The 25,693-nt window shown below is 31.8% G+C and overlaps 1 pseudogene; it reads right to left on the minus strand.

Annotated features, from left to right (window-relative positions):
- LOC114716497 (probable LRR receptor-like serine/threonine-protein kinase At1g56140) lies at positions 1-25,693 on the minus strand (annotated as a pseudogene).

A 25,693-nucleotide genomic window follows, 5' to 3' on the forward strand; every position in this document is an offset into this window, starting at 1 on the left:
AATGATAAAAAAATTAGTTGGGGCATTAGAGGGCCCTTGCTGCCATTAGATAAGAAAATGTGATTAATCAGTGCTTAACAACCTTGAGAGAGAGTTTGCTGAAGGATGGGTTTAGAAGCATTAACAGGTGATTAGTTTGGGTGGCTGACAATGCTAGCACTTGTTGCTGGGTCGTATTGAGTTGCTTTTGATCACTTTGCCACTTGACTAATCATGAAGCTGCTCACATCATTGAATTTCCAGTCTGTCAAGTATCCAGGCTTTGAAATTACAGTGCTCACTTCCAAATCTCCAGAAAGCATTGCCACCACACGGGACATTGCCGGCCTTGACAATGGTGATGCCCTACGTGCACAGAAGAAATATCCCTACCATTCTCTTAACTTCTTCCTCATTGAAATCTGATGATATTCTCAGATTTACCACTTCAACTATACGATTCTCTTCATGCAGCTGCCAAACCTGTTGATGACTAGGAAATCACATATATATATATATATATATTGCTCAAAATCGCAAAGCAACATCAAAGAGACATGGTTTCGAAAATCCAGCTTGAGGAGGGTGCTAAAGATCAAGATATCTACATAACCACATTTGACATTACCATATTAGTTATTTATTTTTATTTTATATTTTCAGTTATGCTATCTATATTTTATCTGACTAAAATAGCCTTCTCTACAGTGCATGAGAGGATTTAGTTTTCAAAAACACTACTTAGATTATAGTAAATAAATAGTTACATGTTCATAGTTTATATACATAACTAGAAGTCACTTCCTATGCCAACAGGGGAATCTATCATTTTATGTATTTTTTTTTTTGGAATTAAAGATAGAAGTCCTAGTCCAAGATAACATAGGATTTGTTTGATTTCATTCTCTATTTTTATGCTTTTACAACAATTTTGTAGAGTATTTTTTTAGTATAAGTATTGCAAGCAAAATATTTAAAACAATCTATTTGAATCATTATTTTGAAAACCATGAAAAAAATGGTGAAGAGAAGATGGAAAGAATTGTTTGGTTTATTAAAATTATTAGCATTAATAAAAATATAATGATCTCTGCCTCTTCTTTAATTATGTGGAACAAAAGGTAACAAAACACCATAAAGATATTTTTTTAGGTTTTTATAAAAGATTTAACTTTTTTAATTTTTCAGAACACAACCAAAAACACATCATCAAGTATATTTTTTATTTTGTTTTTCAAATTAAAATAAAAAACTGTGATTCAATAGGAAAACAAACCTGCGCTCATATTTCTCCATGTTTCATCATTAACTTTAATTGAGACTTCAACAATTCTCAGAATTTGAGTGGCAAAGTTTGTTGCATTCTTTTTACATGCCTATATTTTAGGTTCCACTATTTTCATTTGATAAAGCAAGTTCAATAAAACATGAATAAAAATATGATATGCAGAATTTAGAAGAAAATTTTTTCCATAAAAATGAGTGGCGGCATTTTGTAATTTTGTCAAAAAAAATTTATGCTAATTTTCAGTAAAGGTTCATGTTGTTAGTTAGAAATAGTAATAGGAACTTGTTGAGAGGTTTACAGTCGTTTAAGTCTCGTTCATAACAAAGAAGGCATATTTTTAACTAAACAATAAAATTTTGCATGTCTAAATAAAGAATGAAGACTCAAAATACTTTAGAAACCAAACACATCCTAAGTCTAGGAAACAAAAAGGTAATACATACCCATTCTAGAAGATACACCTTGTCTTCTTCCAAACTTGGCTCAGAATTTCACCTCCCACTAACTATCTCTAGGGCCAAAACACCAAAAGAAAACACATCTACTTTCCCTGTAAGGTGACCACGCAGGGCATACTCCGGAGCAAGATAGCCACTACTCATAATTCATGAGTGCTTATCAAGACAAACTTCAATGTACATATATAAATTTTAGGAAGAATGATATATAGTTAGGTCCTAAAAGATTGATTTAATGATAGTTAGGTTTCCAGTAAATTTTTTCAAAAAAATGAGCTGCAAATATTGATTCAGACATAAAAAAATTTAGAAGTCTCATAGGAGGCAGTTAAATTTTAAATGTAATTCTCAGTTTACAACTATTACTTCATTTTATAACTATCTGAGTCGATATTTGCAACTCATTCTTTAGAAATTTTTTTTTCGTGGACTTAACTATCCCTAAATCTATGTTTTAGGACCTAAATATACGTTCCCCCTAAATTTTGTGCTGATATATTGAGTAAAAAAGCAAGAAAAATAGGTCTTAATGACTTACATTGTCCCAGCTACACTAGTGCTTATATGGGTCATTTTATCATCATACAACTTAGCCAAACCAAAATCTGATATTTTAGGGAGAAGGCGATGATCAAGCAGAACATTACTAGCCTTTATATCACGGTGCACAATGCAGAGCCGGGACTTTTCATGAAGGTATGCTAAGCCACTTGCTACGCCAATGCAGATATCATAACGAGTGGGCTAGTTGAGAGTGAAATTATTTCCTGTAACAGACAGGTGAATATATCCTAGGTATAATTAAGAGGAATAAAAGCAAGGCAGGAGAACATTGACATGTGCATAGCAGAAAATGATCTTACTAAATAAGGTGTTATCAAGACTCCCGTTTTCTAGACACTGATAGACAAGTAGTCTTTTATTTCCTTTAATACAACATCCATATAATGTGACAAGATTACGATGTTGCACAGCTGATATAGTAGCAATCTCTGCTTTGAATTGATTGTTTCCTTGATGAGATTTTACAGATAGTCTTTTCACAGCAATTACTCTTCCATCATTAAGTGTTCCCTGGAATACAAAATAAAAACCTTTTATTCTCTATATAAAGGCTGTAGCTTTGGTTTTAGGACATTTGTAAATAAAACTTTATTCTTCAACAAAGTAAAAGCCCTATGTATTCACCTTATATACCGGTCCAAAACCTCCATCTCCTAGCTTTTTGCTAGGATTGAAGTCATTTGTAGCATTCTTTAACTCATAATAGTTGAAAGTATATGGCTTGGTATCAATACCTAAAAGATCTGCAATTTGAACGAGAACAAGGTTATGGATTGTGCAAACAAATTACTACTAGAGTGTATTTGGTGCCCCTATTTGCAGTTAAATTCAAAAGGAAAACTTGCATTCTTATATGTACCTTGCCTTTATTTAATATTGAAGAAAAAAGGTGACAAAACTCTATACGTGGGCTTTGAATTTGTTTGGAGGAAAAGAGAAAATGGGAAAAAAGAGAGTGGAAGAGAAAAAATGAGGAGAAAATATTTTCTTTCACTAAGTCTAGATGAACAAGAGAAAATATAGAAAAAAATAGAAAAATGACTAATTTGACAATGATGATAATATCTAATATCCATAATGAATAAATGAATTTTGAACTCTAAATTGTTGGAAAGATTTTCAAAGGCATGTTATGTTTAAAATTATCTCTACTTTTAAAGAGTGAACTTGAAGGAGAGACATGCATGTAGCTAGGTTCAAGTCTCTCTTTTCCTCCACTTTTGTTCATTCTTATTTTTCTCGCTGTATAAACAACAATATTTTTCCATCATGTTTTCTCTCCTCTAAATTTTATCCTCTTACTACTTCTCTTCCATCTAAATGTATGGTTAATCTTTTGGTTATCTCTAGTTGCAAAGCCCATAATTGGATGAAAAAATGCCATCATGAAATTGGCAGATGTCCTGTCATTGTGGACAAACAGAAATGAAGTAACAAATTATTGCTTGAAAAAGGAACTGACTGCAATATTAAATTATTTTTTTTCTTTTTTTTTTCTTTTACATGAAATGACATATTTGAATATGCACGCTTAAAATTCAAAGGGATATATATAAACAGCAGTATCTTTTTTCCCTAGTTTCCTTACCATCATTGCCATCTCCATGATTCTTTCTTCTCTGAATATATAAAACCACAAGAACAGACAAAGACCTTACAGCAGTTACGGTGGCAACAACAATTCCCACAATCAGACGGGTTTTGTTAAGAGGTATGAGATCTATACAACACATAAGCAGAACATATCAGTCATATATACATAGAAAATCAGTAACTGAACTTTCAAACTACTGTCTATTTTTGTATAGTCCAACCTCTGGCTGCTCTGACGGTTGATACCAGAGGACCGCAATCATTAGCTGGTATGAAGCAAGTTCCCTTTCCAGTCCAACATAGATGGACCTCAATATAGTTTTTCGTCACTTGAACCCGAAATTCCTTTCTTACAGGGGTCAATGAGGCCCCTCCTGCTTCCCTTTTTATGTCAAAATCCTTCCAAACACGACTTCCCTGAAAGGTGAAAAAAGAAAAAGAAACAAACAGAAGAAAAGGAAACCCAAGGGACTGTCAAATAGGGATAATTTCAAATATCCATACATCTTCCTCCTATTAAAATGTAGAAACATCCCTCCAGATTAAATCACATATATATACTTGGAGATATATATCAAATACTCGTCTTCTAAGACTTTGCCATGTATTATTACCGAGAATAGTTATTTCTGCAAAATCGAGGGTGACTTTGTAATCCCCATTTTGCAGTCCCAAGCCATAATATCTTAATGAATCAGCAGACTCGTGGGCAGTCTGGAAGAGTTGTGGGTCTGTAGTAGCAGTGAACTGGCTAGACAAAGAATTAGTGGTCGATAGAGGATGGGTGAACCCCACATTGCTAATTGCCCATGTTGAGTCAGTGACAACAGAATTAGCAAGACCAAGTTCCTCGTTTTCACCTTCATATTTAGTTCCATCTAATAATGTAATTGAAGGACCACCACACCTGATTGCAAAATTGGAATCTGCTTGGAAACAGTTAAGAGGACTATCTCAATAGATTTATGTAGATGTTTTGTGTCAACTAAAGAAAAAATAATAAATTTAGATGTTCGTCTGCTTGGAGTTTCAAAGGTTATGTAAGATTACTTTTGCTTTACGTACAGTTTTAATTCTTGTCATAGCAAACTAACCCTTAGCCTACGTTACTTACACATTCCAAGACCACGATAACAGGAAAAAATTTTCTGCAGGCATTCGTGTCCACTGCATGAGAAAAGAGCACAAGTCAAACTAGAAATGTGCATGTAACCTCCAATTATGTATGGTTCGCTATTATTCGAGTATATAAAAACTAAGGGATTAACTTGAAATCCATTTAACGAAAAGAAGGCTAGGATTCTTGATTGACGATAGGCAACAAATGAACTAAAATGAGATCAAGAGTTGCACATTTTTGTGCAAAGTCGAGCAACATACAGTAAGCTTATATGTATACATACATACATATGTGTATATATAAATATATATCTTTGTGGTAAACATTCAATAAAAAGCATATAATCACCTGCTATTTGAATCTTGCATTGTGAAGTTGTTAGCAACCAAATTGCTGCATATCATACCCCATAAAGCTCAGTATGTTGGTTTCCTCATAATATATAAATATACATATATATATAAAGAAGGCAAATCTTTAAAATATTTAAAAATGCATTAATCTATATACAACATATAAAGAGCTAAACCTCACTCCAATTATTATCTAATTTTGGGAAAATTAGGGAGACGACCTAATGGCAGCAATATTTATAACGAAAGATCTTAAAAATTGTATTTATTCGGAATGACCAAATACTAAAATATAAATTTAAAATCACCAATTTGCCTCAACAAAAATCCTATATATCATGTCTCACCACATCCTATAAATTTCTTCTTTCTTTTTTTTAACAAAATCATTAAATTTTATTCAAATTAATTCAAACTAATTGGAATTACAAAGTTACTAAACAATTCGAACCAATTAAATTCAGTTAATAAGTAATATTAATTAATTTATTTGTCCATCATTTAAAAAAAAAATCTTTTTTGGGTCCTAAATAATGAGCCAATCAAAATCGTGTGGTTGAATTAAAAATTAAAAAAGGTGATATAATAATAAATAATATATAAATTATTCATAATTAATAAGAATAAAAAATATCATGTAGGTTTAAACTTGAATTTTCTTACTCAAACGATTACAACTACTTTTGTTATGACAAATATTTTTTGATATAATGAATTTCTTATGTCACTTTTTATTTTAAATTTTTAATTTTATTAAGTAAGAGGATTCAACTTATTCAAATAAAATAATAATATGAAATGGATAAGTAAAAATAGGTAATAACTTTTTTTTTCCTATGAATGGTAGAGCTTTACTGTCATGCTCATTTTTCAGAAAGCCTACACAAATTCTTAATTAAAAATAATAGGAAAATAAATTAACTAGTGTTGGCTATTAGTTTAATTAATTAGAATCGGTGTCTAACTTTAAAATTTGAATTAGTTTGAATTAATATATGCATTGATTTTTTTTGGGTAACCTAGATGAGTTTTAATAGGTTGAGATATATCTACCATCTTAAAGTATTTTTATAAAAAAAAAAAAAACTGAGCATCTTAAAGTAATTTGCTGTGTAGTTTTGCCCTCAAAATATTTTTTACATATAATTTTTTTCTTAAAATATTTTTTTTAGATGCAATTTCACTCTCATTGTCAACTCTCAAAAAGTTCCTTGAGTCAAAGTGCATCTAGGTCCCGCAATCTAAATTATTTTTCAGTGATATTCAACACTATAAAGTAATTTTCTTATACAATTTGACTATTAAAGTATTTTTAATAACTATTTTGTCATATTTTTAGTACTCATCTTTAATATTTTCAATAATTAATTTTTTAATTTTTTTAGTCAGATATTTTTAGACTTGTCTTTCATGTTTTCAACCCTAATATTTAATTACTTTAAATACTGAAAACATTTAGAAAAAGTATAAAAGATGTGTACTGAAAATATAGAATTTTTTCATGAAATAAAATTCTCTCATTAAAATGTTTTTATGTTATTTTTTTTCAGCACTCATCTTTTATGTTTTGCAAGGCAAACCTGTAACATTTTTATTGCTTACCATTTTAACTTTTCAGTATTCATCTTAAATGAGTTTAATACTTATCCTTCATGTTTTCATCACTCAAAATAATTAAAAATTAGGATTGACAATGTGAAAGATAAGTCTAGAAAATATATAAGATAACTATTGAAAAATTGATTATTGAAAATGTTAAAGATGAATACTAAAATATATATAAAAAAAAAGTTAATAAAAACACTTTATGATGTGAATTGCTACTACTAAAAACATACTTTAAAGTATTAGATACATAATAAACTTTTTAGGAGTTAATGATTAGGACAAAATTGCATTTGAAGAAATACTTTTATGTTTACAAAAAATTGATTATTGAAAATGTTAAAGATAAGTACTAAAAATATTATAAAAAAAGGTTAATAAAAATACTTTATGATGTGAATTGCTACTACTAAAAAACACTTTAAGGTATTAGATACACTTTAATGAACTTTTTAGAAGTTAATGATGAGGACAAAATTGCATTTGAAGAAATACTTTTAAATGTGCAATTGTACCTAAAAAAATATTTTAAAGATAAAATTGCATAACAAGTTACTTTATAGAGATTTGTCAATTTTTAAAAATAAAAAGAGGTATCTTATATCTAAGATAAAACAAAAAGAAAGCCAGTGTATTTTAGTGGAATTGTTATGACTTTCTTTCCACCTTCCCTAAATGCTCCATTGGTCCACTTTAAGCTCCTAGCTATTCCACGTAGGCTTATATTCCCTTTAGCATGCTTTTAGTACATTCTATTTTTTGTCAAATGAACTTTTATTTTTGCTTTTCATTTTTCTCTCTCTTAATTATAAAGAGTCACCTTAGGGAAGGATGTGCGAAGACCTTGGGCTAGAAAATGCACCCCATAGTCTAGATTGGTCTAGAAAGAACCCGAATTCGGTCAACCGATCTAGGCAGTCAACCTATTTTTTGCTTCTTTTTCTAAAATAATTAAACCAGTGAAACCCATTTATTAGGCAACCAAAACAGACAATGGGGAGGAAGAATAACATTGGGCTTGAGTATATGAAGGGCAGATCAAAGATGAGGGAGAAAGAGGCATAAACCGATAGAGAGGATTAAAATAATAAAAATTGATGTGTAAGAGGAAGATGCATACCTGATCTAAAAGTTGCAAGGTATGAAGTCCATTGAGAAGACAAGTTAAAGGCTAATCAACGCCGGCAAACTGCAGAGGGAGAGATTAAGGATGGCATTGACGCCGGTAAATTGAAGAGGGAGAGATTGACGAATGCGAATGGAAGATGGAGGAAATAGACTCTAGTCGTGGAGTGGTTGCCAATGGTCGCATGTAATGGAATGGGTGTCGGTGATGGAACGAAAAGATCTTTGCTAATGCAACAAGATGGAGGCCAAGGAAGATCAAGAAGATGATGTGGTAAGAAGAGAGAGGTGGGAGGCTGAAGAGTAGAGATGAACATCAATGATAGGGAGACTAACTTGTTGGCTGGCGCTTGTTGCTTCTGATTCTGAGATTGGGATCATAGATGGCGGAGGGAGAGTTGAAAGTGGAAAGAAGAGAGATGATGAAAGAAGAAAGCAAGACTGAGGCTGGTGAGGTATTGGGGTTGACGAGGGTAGGAGTGTTTGTTAGTAAGTCTATGCGAGAAGTGTTAGGTTAGAATTATTTTAATAATATATATGTATATATAATATTATGTTCACTAGACCAAATCACATGGTCTAAATGGTTGGTCCTGGGTCCAGTCCAACCCAAAAGAGCCGATTGGTCTTTTATTTCATCATATGTCAGCTGTTTTCATACTAGACAGGGTGGGGTTCACTCTGATCAAAACAGATTGTACCAGATCACGAGTTTTTTTAACAGTTCTAACTTTAGGTGCCTTTCAATTTCAAGGGTCATGAGTTGACTATTATTTCTAGCATCTAAGACCGCAAGGAGGGCTTTTCAATTTTTAGTTATTCATTGAAAGCAAATAACTCTAGAAATTAACAAAAAATGACAAATAATTGGTGGAATAAAAAGAAATAATGATAACATACACCATCAAACTACTTACTATTTTTCGAAAAACTGATGAGGCAGGCTCCCAGATAGCTTGTTGTAGGATAAGTCTCTGAAAGTAGTATTCATTCAAGTACAATTCGGTTAAGTAAATGCTGTAATATTGATGACAGACAATGAATACATGGAAGAATTAAAGTTGTAATACAACTAATAACATAGTATCACTACTTTAAGTTTGAAATTTAAATCATTATATTGGAGCAACTTCTATATACGCTCACAAGCACCATGGCTATGATCTTGTAGATAGATATTGACCATATAGATATATGGACACAGACTTAACATATTATAAGAATATAATGTAGATGCATATATAGGAAGATACGCACAGCTTCTATCTAAGTTTGAAAATAGTAATAATGTTGGAGTCTATAAATTCATTGAGATATAAGATTTACTAAGCATTATAATGATATTAACACAAGTACATGCAAATATATAATATTAGACACACACACTCTCTCTCTACATTCCATTCTTAATGCATTGGAATATTAATTGCAAAGTTGCAAATATTTCAAGAATACTCACATGTGTTGAAGAGTAAGAAAGCTTATCTGGGAAGGGATAGTACCATTGAGAGTATTTAAATATATTTATAAACTTTTGTAACAAGAGATGTGTTTAAATATATTTATAAAGTTTTGTAACAAGAGATGTGTTTAAAATTTTTGAATTATAAATTTAAATAATTTATAAAATATTTTAAACTTATATTATTTAAATTTTGATAAATAAAAACTATGTATTTGAAATATGTTTTTACAATTTAAAAGAAATCAAGGTAAATAATTTCTAATGAATATGATAAAATATTAAAATTAGAAAATTTTATGATTTAGATAAACATTAATAAATTTTATAACATATTACAAATTTTAAAGATAATTATTTTTTGATTTTGTAAGAACATTTTTTTGGAAAATATAAATGTCTAAATAATTATTAATTTAAAAAGGGGCATTTTGGTCAAAAAATAATTTAAAGTCAAATTTAATGATCAACTAACGGTTTGGATGGATGGAAATAAAATCTTAAATATAAGATGGAGGTTTGTGTAATATATGTTTTAATTGCACAAGAGGTTTATATACGTTTTCAAAATAAAAAAGGTGTTTTGTAATTGAGATAAAATCAAAGGGTAATCAGTGTATTTTACTCATAGTAATAACATTGAAGTCTATACATTCATTGAGATATAAGATTTACTAAGCATTATAATGATATTAACACAAGTACATGCAGATATATAATATTAGACACACACACTCTTTACATTCCATTCTTAATGCATTGGAATATTAATTGCAGAGTTGCAAATATTTCAAGAATGCTCACATGTATTGAATAGTAATCAAGCTTATCTGGGTAGGGATGGTACCACTGAGAGAGTTATTTCCTAGGAACCTGAAATTGGAGAAAAACGAACCATGCATTAATCCAATCATGAAAACTTGCAATTAAGGAAATCCTTAGTTTAATTACACAGGCACAGCATATATATTAATTACAAGTATTGTAGTGAAGGAATGAGAAAAAGTGAATTCAGAATCGGTCCCGTGATATTGTTGAAGTGCAAGTCCCTGAAAGAACCAACACATGCATATATAATTGGAAAAAAAAAAACTCAGGACCATTGAATAAAATAAACAAGGACTATTACTACTACAGCTACTATCTTGATACCAATGCGAAAGTGATATTCTTCTAAGCATGCTATTTGACATATATGCATCTGAAGAGCCATGTATACAGCTAAATAGCTAATACTCATAGGGAGGTCAAGTTCGGAAATAATTTGTCCATATTGGAGGGAAGTGAACCAAAAATATTATTATTCTTCAAATCTCTGCAAGATTTATAAACAAATTGTTGTTATATTCTAGAAAGAAATTGGAGTTTTTTTTTTTTTTTTTTGGGTATCTCTATCTAGCAAGCAAACTGTGAATTATGAGGGGAGCAATTGCCTCCAACTTACAAGGTGGTCAAATTCTTCAGATTCCTTATAAATGCCAACGAGGAACTCCCATTAGATATGCTAATTATTGTCCTACATTTGATGAGTTATGTATTATTCAACAATTAGCTCCTATGTATGAATCTGCAAAATGCAAGCAAATAGTTATGGCACTTACAGCACACTAAGAGAAGTCAAATTGCCCCATGATGATGGTATTGAGCCTTCAAAAGAATTACCTCGGAACTGCCTACCAAAGCAATTATATTCAGTGAGTACCCATTCGCCTTGAGACATGAATAATTTTTCCTTGATAATGAAAGAAAATACTATAACAGAAGGAGTCCTGCTAAAGCCATATTTTAATACTAAGGACCCAGCGTAGTCTTACAATTCTTTAAGGTTAGACAAACTTCCTATGAAGTCAGGTATACTTCCTGCGTGCTCTAAGTATGTAACAAGTTTGGACAAACTGGAAAAATTTTAGTCATTGAATGCTGGGGCCAAAAAGGGGGGGAGGTAGTAAGGATATCTTACAGGTTTTCCAGGTTTTTAAGATTAGCCAGAGTTGAAGGAATCTGACCACTAAGTCCCGTACTGCTTAGATAGCTGCAGAGAAATGTTCATTGAAATTTACAACATCTCTGGATCACACAAAATTAATGTTATATATATATATATATATATATATATATATTAGTTTATACTACTTTTCATATATATCAAATTTGATAATATTGTTATTTGTTAACATTATATGCTTAATTTATTTATACATATATTGTTATTTTCATTAATTTTACATTTTTATTTATTCTTGTAAATGTATTTTTTTTTGCTTTTACTAAATAATAAATATTTAGGTTAATATCATCAATTTCATATACTTACTGCCTATATTTTTTTTAGCTCACAAAGGAAATTTTCTATAATCTTCAATTTTAACAATGGTGTTAAATAATTATTTTAACTATGCCATTGATTTTTTTTTGTTTTTGGAAATTTTAGCTTATTAAAAGAACATCTTTAAAACTGAAACCAGAGCACATTTTGTGCTCATCGCTCATCTAGAGAATCCAATTGGATGGTCCAAATTTAATAATTTAATTAATATATGTAAAATTTAAAATAAAAAAATCTTATAACTATCAATTTTCAAAAAAAAAATCTATCATTTAAAAAATCATGAATAAAAAGTTTTGAATTTGGACCGCTTAAATTATATTTAAATGGTCTAAATCTCATCAAAGTTTTGGACAAAACTTACATCTATTCCATTATATCTAATCTGTCCAGTTTTCTAATTAACATGTGCCACCTGGATTTATTTGACATCTCATAAATACCATTTCTTTGCTTCATCTCTGTTAACGAGTCACAAGCGCTACTCACTCACCCTCTCTGCCACTAAGGATGCTCGACGGCAATCAATTGATTCCATTCACATGAAATAAAACACATGCTAAATTGAATGAATTTGATATAATTGAATTGGAAACCAGCTTAGTGCCCGATTCTGAATTGATAAGAGAATTAGGAACCAGTTTGAACTATTTTATAACTAGTCAAACCAGCATAAAATCTGTATATTTTTACTGGTTTACTCAATTTAGGGTCTGTTTGATATAAAGGAATATGAGAAAAGGGGAGGAAAGGAAATATTTTAATAAGCTCGATTTAAACAATTAAAAAAATGGGGTTAAAAGTTTTTAATTAATTTTTATTATTCTTTTGAATTACTTCTTTTCTTTATTAAAATTTTAAAACCCACTTCTTTAATTTTTTAAATAGAGCTTATTAATATTTTCCTTCCTTTTCCCTCCCTCCATTTCTCTCGTACCAAACATTACCTTAAAAAACATAGATATGTAGATAGAAGACTGGTGGAACTTACAGTACTTTCAATTTCACCAGATTGCCTAATTCGGAAGGGATAAGACCTGAGAAGCTGTTTGTTCCAAGCTGCCTACATAATTAATTCGCAAAGAATAAAGTGGATGTTGACAGTATCATCATTCATCAATATATATTTTCCACAAAAAACATTATCTTCTTAAACACAATGGTCTTTGATTAAGCTCCTAGTTATTACTTATTGTTGTTCATTAATATCAAGAAAACGAATACTAACCTTCCTTCGATTTTGTCAGAAAAATTAAATATAAATTAGGAAGCGCGTATTAGGTCGGATCCGATTCATTCTTTTAAAGCTCTACAAGTTGATCTACCGACTCACGCATAATTAGATTATTAGAATCTAAACTTGAATGGCACAGTAGAGTACCACACAAAAGAGAATATTAGAGAAGGAGGAGAGATAGTCGGAGAACTCAACTTATATATATATATATATATATATATATTTATAAATATATATATTTCTCTGATATATATTTAATTTGGATAATATAAATTAATTTAACTTATATTCTAAGACTACATTTGCAATTCAAATTATTTAACCTAGTCAAACTAATTATAATCTTCCTTCAAATATTTGATTGGAATATTATCTAACATCCAATCAAATAATCCAGCCTATCAAGAGCCGATCTAAGCCCGAAATCCAGCAGATTTTAAACTACAAACTAAATTTTATATTAAGTACTATTTGTAAATAAAATTATGCAATCATAATATATGGCAAATTGTTATAATTAAGGGAAAGAGGATAACGTACAATAATTCTAACTCAGTAAGATTTCCCAGTTCCTTCGGAAGCTTCCCAGATAGAGCATTGCCATCCAAATTCCAAATTGCAAGAAATTCACATAAAAGTGCAAGTAAGTTCTTGAGGATGTATCATGACCGACAACAAACAAGTTCCAGATTCTCTCTATTTAAGATAGGAATACGAGTCATTTTGAATAGGTCTTTCCATCATATTATATTGATATGAACAGTCTAATTTTTCTTAAAAAAAATTAATTATTTGATTCTTATAATTTTGATTTGGTTGAAATTCAGTTCCTTAATTTTTGTCTTAGTTAAAATTTAGTGTCTGAACTTTACCTTAATAGAACTTAGTCCCTGTATAATTTAATCATTTAAAACAATAGTCCTGAGTTTCAAAAGATATATAACTTTAGTTTACTTTCAAAAATATGGGGCCAACATTTTAAATAGATAAAAGGGATAAGGTGATTAAATACTCCAAAAATATTCATAAAAGAGCACCCAGTACCTGAAATTTTTTTTGGCTCTTATATACTCTGAAAGTTTATTTTCGTAGCATTTTTGTCATGTACCGTTATCCGTCGTTAAGTTTGACCATTCAAAACACTGGTCAAACTGCATAATTTCGCGGTCAAATTTAAAGGTGAATAACGACTAGGGTATTTTTGCAATGAAATAAAACTTCTAGGCATATAAGAGCAGAAGAAAAACTTTCAGGTGCTAATGCTCCTTCGTAGATACTTCTAAAGTATTTAAACACTTTATCCCTAAATAAAATCATGATAAATGAGTTGCACTGAGTGAAAATTCAGAAATTAAGTTTTAATTGAGTTAAATTTATAAGAACCAAGTTAGTTACAATTAAAATTTGATAACTAACTCAAAATTATAGGAATCAGTTGATATAATTTTTTAATTTAATATTATCAACACATTAATTTCCTCAAAATGTCCATCTTTTCCCCAAAAGAAACTGAGAGGATCCCTAGGCACAAGAAGCATTATAACTTTCTGATTAATTAGCCTTACAAGTACCGCATCCGACTTAGATTTCTGATGGCTGGAACTACAGAACCCGTCAAGTAATTCAAGTTTAGGTTCCTGATGATGGCAATTTAATTTGAGGAAATATTAGAATAAATATGAAGCATGTATAAGGAAAAAAAAAAAGATAAATATGAAGCATATGGATCCTTTTAAGTTTCTGGAGAAGTCAGTGAGGAGGAGATAATTAAAAAGCGTACAAATAGGTGAGATGAGTGAGAGTCCACAACTCCGGTGGGATTTGGCCAACGACATTCTGTCCATAAAGATTCCTGCCAGAACAAGATCAACAATATATATAAGACAATAAGTAATTAGCAACATGATGAAGAAAAATCAAGCTAACTAGATAGACATCAGATTATACGGACAGTTCCTCAATGTGGCAAGTGGTGCCACTGGAACAGTTGCATTTGATAAATGGACTGAAGGCGTCTATGGAGGCAGTGCTGTTGATGGCTTGTCCGCTGCATATCTCGCCGCTTATATTCCATACATTTGCTGTTGCTGCGGATGCATCTGCTGCGGATCTATTCCATTTATTGAAGATTGAATTCAAAGCTTTCGCTACCGAAATTATTAATTAAATGTTAATAATACAGTCCATTGGAGATATACATATAGGAGACAGATTATTAAGAGAGAAGCATCTATCAGTGAAAGTACGTAGATACCTTCGGAAGGATCTGTACGAGGGATTCGAGCTCGTACTACCCCAACCAAGCACACACAAAAAGCGGAAGCAATTGCAAAAACCAAGACTGGTGAAGCAGAAGAAGGAGATGGAGACGACAGGTAAATGGATATGTGTGCGCGCGCGCGCGCGCTCGCGATTGTAAGCTATATAGCTTGTTATGATTCACAAGCACAACAAACTAATAGAGATTCAGAGATATCAAAATGAATATACATAGGGGGATTGCTCCGTGGATCTATATATTCATACACGCGTATACATATGTACATCCACAGACCCAGCGCCGAGTCTCTGACCACATTATGAAAAGCACAAAAGCTACGTGGAATACCACATCAATGGGCAACCTCCTAAAGTCTGAAGTCTAATGGCGTGATTTTCTTTGCTCTTAAATATGAGTCAAAGGGAAAAAATTCATATCAGACAAAGTTAACAAGTGAATCACCTTTTCTTAATTCTATTAGGTAATTAGATGGGCCTTGTAATAAAAATATGAGGAAGTATATAGTTAAAATGTGAACTCAAGTCCTCCGATAAACTAATTAAACTCTCGATGGTGACAGATACTACGAGTTCTAAATGTTAATGGTGTTAAATTTGACCCAAAAAGGTGAAACTCAAGTTTCAAATTCGAAAATGATTCATAAACGTATAAGAGGGTCTGAAGGGAACATTCAATGCTTATATGTGGACAGATTGCGACACTTTTTCTTTGGGTCAGAGACAGATTTTGGGACTTAAAAATTCACATTCAGATGGCTTCTGAATTAACTTTTTCTTTTTTTAGTTTCAAATTTATTAACTACTCATATTTATAAGTTTTACCATCAAAATTTAGAATAGTTAGGATCAATTTAAATATATTTTTTATTTTTAATCATTTGTATAATAATATATCTATCAAATTTCCGTAAAATTTATAGTAATTTTAATATTTTAAACTAGTTACAATTTTGTCAATAATTAAAAATCGCACAATTAATGTTCTTAAGTGTTTCGATATTCAATAAATGGTGTGCATAGTAATTACATGGTAAATGATTGGACTAAATTTTCATTTAAGGAAATGGAAATATTTTTACCAAGAGACAGAGACCGAAGAGATTGACCGTGATAACCTCCCATCCCAACTTGATTTATAATCACTTGGAACATTAATTCATGCTCCCTTTATATTGATTAAAGGGAAAGCATATTGAAGAATTTGAATGTTAAGTCGTAATTATTTTTAGGAATCAATAGTATGTTTAAGAATTTGAATGTCGAGTCGAAATTATTTTTAAGAATCAATGTTATTATTAAAGTTTGTGACATTTAGATATAAGATGCTAAAAAAATTAGCATGGAATCTTCTATATTCATAAGTAATTGACAAACTCAATTTATTCTAATTTTATAGAACTTGAAACGTTAATTCGTCGGTGATAGCGACATTTACATAGAAAAAATTTACTGCTTTCTAATCAAAACAATTGCTTTCTCAATGGACCTTTCGATCGGTTTGTGGCATCATGGGTCTCCTCCACTTTGGCTTTGAATGATTTATTTGTCCGAGAAACGTGGAGTAAGGAGGACGCTTGGAAAGAAAATGTTGATAGATTCATTTGCTACCAGTAGTAATCAAGCGGACCAGCTGGTCAAAAAAAGTAGTCAAATGGACCAGCTGGTCAATAAAAGTAATCAAAAGTAGTCAAATGGACCAGCTGGTCAAAAAAAGTAACGAAGCGGACCAAGGAAGACTGGGGACTTGTGGGTAAACGCTAGGGACAGCTGTTAACTAGAATTAAGGGTTCGGAATCGCGTTGCAGTGGAGACATTCCGAACCCATAGAAAAACACGCCATCAGACTTCAGACTTTAGGAGGTTGCCCGCTGATGATCCTGACAGTATATGGTGATGTAGTATTCCACGTGGCTTTTGTGCTTTTGAGAAGCGCTGCAGTGGAGACATTCCGAACACCTATAATTGATGGTTTGAACTTTGAACAAGGAAAGGAGAAGCAGAACATGTTGTGGAAGTTTGGTGCTTAAGGAGGTAATTCTATCATACGAAGATGTTCTTCGGTCACAAAAACTTAAATGCAATTGATGGCTACATAGTAACTATCCAACTAATTTGATTATATTAAGAAAGTTAAGAAGTTAGTTAATTATAATAAATATATTACACGTTTTTTTTAGAATACTCTAATCATTTTCTTTAATGTCCTCCATAATTCCCTCTTCTACTTGATTATAAATGAGAAAGTATCAATAAGAGTAATTTGTTTATAAAAAAAAATCAATAAGAGTAATTTAAAAAAATGATAAATAGGATAAATAAGTCTTACATTTAAGACTAAAATCAACTACACAATTAAGTCTTATGTTAAGATTAAAGGAGTACTAAATGAACCCTAAATGAGATTAGAGTGTTAAACATATGTAAGAAATAACATCATGATATTAGATGCCTTTTTACTCTTTTTCTTTTTATTTTAATAATTTGAGATGTGATTCTAATGAACCATGGAGACGTAGGGGTTCAAACAAGCCAATAACTTCTTAACTTAACGGCACGGTATATTTCCTTAAAAGGAAGAGATTGTGGAGAGATGATTCGTGAAACTTTCTTTGTTTTCAATACTCCTTAGCCAAGCAAGCATGGAAATGGGCAGGGCACAACGGACAACTTTGGGTACGCAACTTGAATGGGATACAATGAAATCTTCCTCCTGTATTTAAATATAAAAATTTTACTTAATTAAATTGGCTAAATTAAAAAATAGATGAATTACTTGATTATAATAAATATTACTTGATCTTCTTAAAATACTTTTAAAATATGAAAATGATTTTTTTTCTTAGGTTGTTTTATTCTCACCATGATGTCAATTCTTTTAGGGCTTGTTTGGTGGATTGGAGGAAAAATGAGCCCCTCCATTTATTTAGTTAGAAATTTTGGAGGGTCCCTCCCTTACCCCCATTTTATCTCCTCTCCAAATTAGGGTTTTTTTGGAGGGAAGTTAAATTTTTGGACCATTTTATCTCTATATTTCTTGTAATATTCTATTTGTACCCATAAAATATATTATTATAAAATTTATTTCAAATAAAAATATATTATTATAAGTAAAAATAAAAATAAATATTATTATACTTTAAAAAATATAATTATAAAATTTAATTTAAAAAATATTATTACAATGAAAAATTATATTATTATAATTTTAATTAATTTTTTAAAAATATATTATTTTATGAATTAAAATATGTTTAAATCTGGAAGAAAAAGCATAGTAAAAAAGCAACAATTTTATTTTTAGAGCATATAAAATTTGTTAATTTGATTATTTAAATATATTATCATATTAATTAGAATAAAAAATTATTGTACTGATTTTTCAATACACATATTAATATGAGAAGACTGGATTTTCATTAAATTATATACTTTTAATTACGATATAAATTAATTCTATATAACATGTAAATAAAAATACAAATTAACACGGAAGGGTAAAGGGGTAAATTAGTTATTACCATCCCTTCTTTTTCTCTCTTGAACCAAATAAGCAATCATTAAATATTCTTCCTCTCTCTTTTTTTTAATCAAACCAAATGAGATAAGATTAAAACTTGTTTCACCCTATCTTTTCTTTCCCTTCTCTCAAATCAAACGGGCTTTCGGGGAACCAATTAATAAATCACCTTAGTCCTTCATTGAGAATTTTTTTTTCTTAGTTGGTTATTTCAGAATTCTGAATAGGAGCCCACTTTGATGATTTACATCGGCTTCTCAAAGGGTGTGTTATTGTATTTCAAGATTTTACTGGACATATTGTAATTGAATTTTGGCGTACTTAAGTAGGCTAGTTGGAATTTGGAAAAATATTTAGGATGTTAAATAATGCTGAAAAGGTATTTTAAAGTAGGGAATGCACTAATAAAAATTTTAGGATATTGGGTGCAATATTATAATGAATTGAATGTAACTTAATTTTTTGGGTTACTATAAACTTTGATCCCTTAAGTTTGCTATTATTTTGGTTTTGATCTCTTAAATTTCAAATTATAGATTTTGGTCCCTCAAGTTTCTTTTCTTTTATAATATTAGTCCCTATAATCCAATAAAAATATGGATCATTTTGCTCCTTAAGGGACTAAAACCTGTGGTTTGAAACTTGGTAGACCAAAATCAAAATGAAGGCAAATATGAAGGACAAAAATTTGTATTAACCCTATTTTTTTAAAAAAATGGACAAAATAAACAAATAAAAAATATAGAAGCTCGAGACATTATGAGCCACAGTCCTCTTGGTCTTGTATGTCAGCCCAGTAGAAAGCCCAATTAATAAAATCTCACCCTTGGGCTTGAAGATAAAAGCGCATGACATGACCCTTTTTTTTTTTTTAATTCATGAGTATAATAATTTTTATCACGATGATAAAAAAATATTTTTTTAATTTTTAATTTTGTATTTTGTGACAAATTATATGCTACTCAGTCAGCCTCTACATTAGTCATGATTAATGGATCATGATTTGTAAGCATAGGATCTAATAATTGGGGGGAAATTGAAAAGGATTAGCAAATTATTATTATTTTAAATAAAATCAATTATCTAAGAGAATCAAACAAATTTGTTGAATTATTAGGTTCAATTTGTGGTTTTATTTTTGTTTTGCTTAGTGACTTGATGCTTCTTCTTCTTCTCTCTCTCTGTTTTTTTTTACCTCAAGAAAGTTTAGGTGAATTGGATCCTAAGGACTTATTAGGGTTAGCATGCCTCTAGACCCAGAGAGCACTTACAGAGATACTTATAGATTGCTTACCAATAAGGTTTTCACATCGATAGGGGGATTTGAACTCACAACTTTATGAGTTATGTGTCGACTCCTTAAGCAAGGTCTTCACATCGGTAGGGGGATTTGAACTCACAACCTTGTGAGTTATAAGCCGACTCCTTACCAATTGAACCAACTTTTGTTGGTTACTTGATGCACTTTTGAAGATATGCAACAATGTTTTCTTCTGTTTCTTTTTTTCTCCTCTTTGGGATGGGGTTGGAATGTGCTTAAACTCCAGTAATCATGCAAAGCGGCCCAATATGTTGTAGCCTATTCTAATTGTGTTTTGATGAACTTATCTTGTTATTAAAAAAAAAAATTTGCCAACAAGAGTTAGTTATGTTGGTAAAAAGTTAGCTCATAATCTATAAGGTTGTAATTTTAGACATTGCCGTCGATGTGAGGATCTTATTACCGAGCAATTTGCAAGTACATTTCTAAGTATGGCTTGCCCTAATTGTCACATCCCAAATTTTGGGCCTAGAAGTACCAAAATTAGCCTGAAATGGGCAAGCTACTTGACCCTTTTTGGCAAGGTCCTAGAGATTCCCTAGAGGGTTAGAGGGATTCCCAAGTACTAAATTGCAAAGAAAAAGTTTTCTGAGACTAAGAAAAGAAGAAGATAGAGACTGCAGTGAAGTCTCGAGACCCATAAATGAGAAATAAAGAAGAATGTAGGCCAAAAATATGATGGAGGCCTCAAGAAGGTGAATTATGGGGCTAAGCCAAAGTAGAGGCAAAATTATAATTTTGTAAAATTTCGGGCTAGTAAGGGTAAAAATGGAAATTATGCTCGAAAATCGCGAAAAAATCCTAAAAAATGGGAAATGGCAGGATAAGGCCCGAATAGCTTAGAAAAATTTTAGAAAAATAAGAATAAGGTTAAGATGCCTGTATGAGACTGAAAATGATGAAAATGCCCCTAGAAGGAATTGGTGAAATTCTCAGGGTTTTAACTGATTTTGAATATTATTGAAAATGAATTATTTAAACTATAGGGAGGCCTCAGGTAATTGGAAGAAAATGGGAAAAGATACTTGAGGAATTACCATAGATTTTAAAAATAATTCTGTCCCCAGAAAGCGAAGAGGTTGGCTTTAATAGAATTTAAAGCCTATTTATATACTATTCGAAAAAAGTCAAAGTCAAATGTCTAGAGGTTAACATTTGACTTAAGAAAAATTAGAGGAATTTCCTGTGATAAATAAATAGTATTGGTACCTGGAGATAGATTCTCGGAGTCATAGACTGGTAGAAAGAATTCGATTAAGTTCACTCTAAAATAAATATGATTAATTATTTAATTATTTTAATGGAAGAACAAGGGAAGAGCATCACTCTCTCTTTGGGCATGTTATATAATGCCATGTGAATTTATTTGAGATGAGAAATGGTTCTAGAACATATTCCAGTGGTCCCGAGAAAGTCAGGACTTGAAAAAGTACCTGATATGGTGCAGAATGACAAACTAGGTGGAGAAATACCTAAGGGCTATATTTTGCACGAATTTTATATTAATTTTATCCCTATTTTAATGCCTTAATGATAAAGGGACATGGGGGAGACAAGTGTACGGTTGGATAAGTGACACGTGTACGGTAGGATGCAAGACAGGTGTACGGTTGGATTGGGGACATGTGGCTTGATGATGTAAGCATGATGTCATCATGATGAGGTAAGCATGATGTCATAGGACACTTGTCATCACAAGATCAAAAGAGAAAATGGACGGTCCAGATCAAGCCATGTATTTTTAAGATCAACGGTCCAAATTCAATCTGCTTTTCTATAAATACCCCCACCCCTCCATTTCGTCCAAGCTTCTTGTGCCTATGGGAAAACTCTTGCAAAATGGTTTCTAGAGAGAGAAAGAAGAGGGAGAAAGCAAGGCCAAGTGGTCCCAAGCCAGATCAAGCTCTAAAACAAGGTATATGTATCGTTTTTGATGTAGTTTTTAGTACTCTTGTTGTTGTTGAGCTTGGTTATGGATTTTAATGGTTTTTGGGAGCTTAGAACTCTTGGGGGAGGTGCTGCATGAAATTTTTAAGTGTGAGGGGAGATGAAATTGATGTTAGATTAATGTTCAATGACTTGAAAGGAACACGAATCAAGTGGTTTTATGCTGAAATTGGTTGAATTTCATGATTGTGTAACTTGAGTACTGTTTCGGACAGACTTGGTTCTTGTGCCTAGGATTTTATTTTGATGATTTTGATGCTTCCAATGTGTTTAAAATGAAAAATTATGTAGGGATGAGATGAAAGAACGAAGTTAGAAGCATTGGAATCAAAACTGAAATTTTTGTGGCAGATTTTGGTTTTGGCCTAGAACCAGGGGAAGGAGCTAGACTTTGATGAATCTAAGCTAATGTTTGGATTCCTTGGACAAAATTGTATAGGATTGGCCTAAGAGAACAATTTTTACAAGTTAGAACACTGCATTATAAATTAAGGAAAAAGGGGATTAAAGTTAAGGATATAAGTCTTCCATATTATGTAGTTCTTAGTCCTAATGAGTAATATGACCCTTGTGGCTGTGATTAGGATCTTGAGACATCCAAGAGATGTTTTGGATGTGGTTGATCGAAAGCTAGATGGTTGGAAAGCAAATGGGAGTAAGAAGAAAGCATAAGGACACAAGGTAGCAAACTTTACCCTACTCTTATATGCTTGGTATTTGCTTGCATGGATGACATATTCTATGTTTATATGATTGTATGAACTCATGCATTAAGATTGTGAATATGTTTGAAATGTGTCATAGGCCTATGTGTTTTATGGTTAATGCATGATGATTTCCAAACATGTCATTATGTTATAAAAATGTTAAGTTGCAAGCATGTTATGAATGCCAAGCTTCCCATGTATGTTTGGGTGGTTATTGTTTGCTACTGAGATTCTCCCGAATCTCACCCTCCCTTAACCAACCATAATAGGTGATATGATCAAGCAAAGGTTACATGAAGTGGAAGCAAGGAAAGAGGAAAACAATTGAGGAAATTTGTTGTATTACGTTGTACACTTTATACACTAATGTATGTTGTAAATGTGCCATAGCTGGTATGTGATGATAATGATGATATTGGCTTGTGTAATTAGTTTTGATTTTTCAAAGTTAGACCTGTAATCTAGAATTTAACCAGTGAACAATAACCGCGAACCTAGTGCAATTTTCAACATATGGGCTTGTTTCGTGAATCGCTTGAACCATAACGCTTCCAAATGCATACTCTGAGGGGTTAAAGGTAGGATGTCTCACTAACCCTATGAGTCTGGAACCCAACTCACATTTTTTTAAACGAAAAAGGGGAAATATCCCATAAGGAAAAGAAAGGGAGACAATTCAAATGCAAGACCGCAAAACCTTATTTGATCATCCTTTTTATTCGGAATAGCATTCGCCCTAGCTCGAGCTTCTTGCCCTTCTTCTGCTTCCCTTTGTTTCTTCCTTATGAGTCATCCTCTCTCCGCCACCTCTATGTCCATCACCCAACCCCCTCCTATCCCAACCATACTTATTTGTTGTAGATCTCTTATTTGTTATCTCAAGCATTGTGCTTGCTCGCTTCAGTTCTTTTGCTATCGTCTGATGCTGCGGCAATTGATCCAACAACTGGCCTGCTCGACTCTCAACTCAGCTTCTTTAAATGGACTAGAGGGACTAGTGAAATTTTTTTAAAAGGAATTACATGTAACTTAATTTTCTTCTTTTTTTTCCTTAAATGGACCAAAATGAACTTTCGATTAAAAAAAAGGACAAAATGAACAAAAAAGGAGAATATTAAAGCCTAAGATATTATGGGCCATAGTCGTCTTATATTTGCATCTCAGCCCAATAGAATGTCCAATTCATAAAATCTCACCCTCAAAGGGAAGAGGGTTCAACTTGTCTGTCTCCATTTTTTATAATAATAATAATAATTTTTAACTAAAATATATATTTAGTTTTTAATTTTATATAGAATTTTAATTTTATCTATTAATTTTGAAATATTAAATATTGATAAAACATTATCAAATACTCACATATAAGTTTAATTTTTAAATGACCATAATTGTTAACAAAAATCATAATTTAAGTTTAACGATTTTAGGGTTAAAGGGCTAAAAACCAAGGAACAAAAAACCGGACTGGGTATTAAACTAGTCGAGATAGTGGGTCAAGGGTTACTGGTCAAACCGAGGTTGAACCGGGGTCAGACCGGTCATATTAAAATAATATAATTAATTCATAATATTAAAATGAAACAAAATTCATAATAAATAATCACTAAAAAAAGATGAGAAGGTACAAAAGTAGTTTAAATATTTAATAGTACCAAGCAAACATTAATGAAATGTATATCTTAACTAGGGAAAATCAAAATCATCACTAAGATCATTTGCATGGGCTGCTACCTAGAGACCCTATGACATTTAAAGCTAGTAAGCATCACATGCTTGAATAAACATCAACATTGCAAACCTATAGAAAGAACATAAAAAAAGACCACATAACATCATTATCACGATATAATCACAGTAAAACAGCTTACAACAAAACTCATTCAGGATCTCATTTATATATAGTCTATAATCACAGTAAAACAGCAAAACTCATTCGATACAAAATTACAAACCAAAATGAAAATGCAAGAAAAGGCTAGAATACCAGAAAATATTAGCTGAGAGGAACCGGGAACGACAGCAGTGGCAAGGAGACGAGGTCACGAGCAGCAGCAAAGTTTGATGCGTATGCCAAAAAGCTTGGAGAGACAGACGAATTAGGAGATAGGATCAGAAATTCAGGGGTTTAGGGGTTTAGAGCATAAAGAGAAATGGGGGAGGCAGTATTGGAACTCATTCTAACCGTTTCAAGTTTAGGAGAGTGGTGAAGTTCAAGTAGGGCGAGCTCAGTTTGAGGGAGACTTGCAAGGTCAGACCCTTTGACTTGCGAGCTCAAATGGTTGAGGGAGACCGGAGATCAGACTTGTGATGAGGTTGAGGGAGACCGGAGATCCGACTTGCGATGACTCTGCGATTTTGGAGCTCTGCCGAACAAGGAGGTGTGTCGGAGACCGTCGTGCCGTCAATGACTCTAGTGAGCAGGGATTTTGGAGGAGGCGATTTGGTTTTAAGGAGGGAGGCGAGCTGCTGTGATACTTGGATGAGAGGAAGAAACGAGTATATCAGATTCAGGGGAAAAAATGGGGAACTCGGCGGCAAAGGAGAAACTAAGAAAGGAAGAAAGGAATTTTTGTTTTAGTAAAACGACGTCATTTAGGTTATATCAGACAAAAAAAAGGGAACAGGGTAACCCGCCCAACTGGGTTTACTCGGTTCTGTACCGATTATGACCGGTTCAACCGGTTTTTTACTGGTTCGAAGCTCCCCCGGTTCAGCTGGTGAACCAGACCAGACTACAAACCGGTTCACCAGTTTTCCAGTCGAACTGGCCGGTCCAATCCCCTTTTTTTTTACATTGCTAAAAACATACAT

Source organism: Neltuma alba, unplaced genomic scaffold (assembly GCF_004799145.2).
Source record: "Neltuma alba isolate B1F8T4 unplaced genomic scaffold, ASM479914v2 tig00011672_pilon, whole genome shotgun sequence".
Classification (NCBI taxonomy): domain Eukaryota; kingdom Viridiplantae; phylum Streptophyta; class Magnoliopsida; order Fabales; family Fabaceae; genus Neltuma; species Neltuma alba.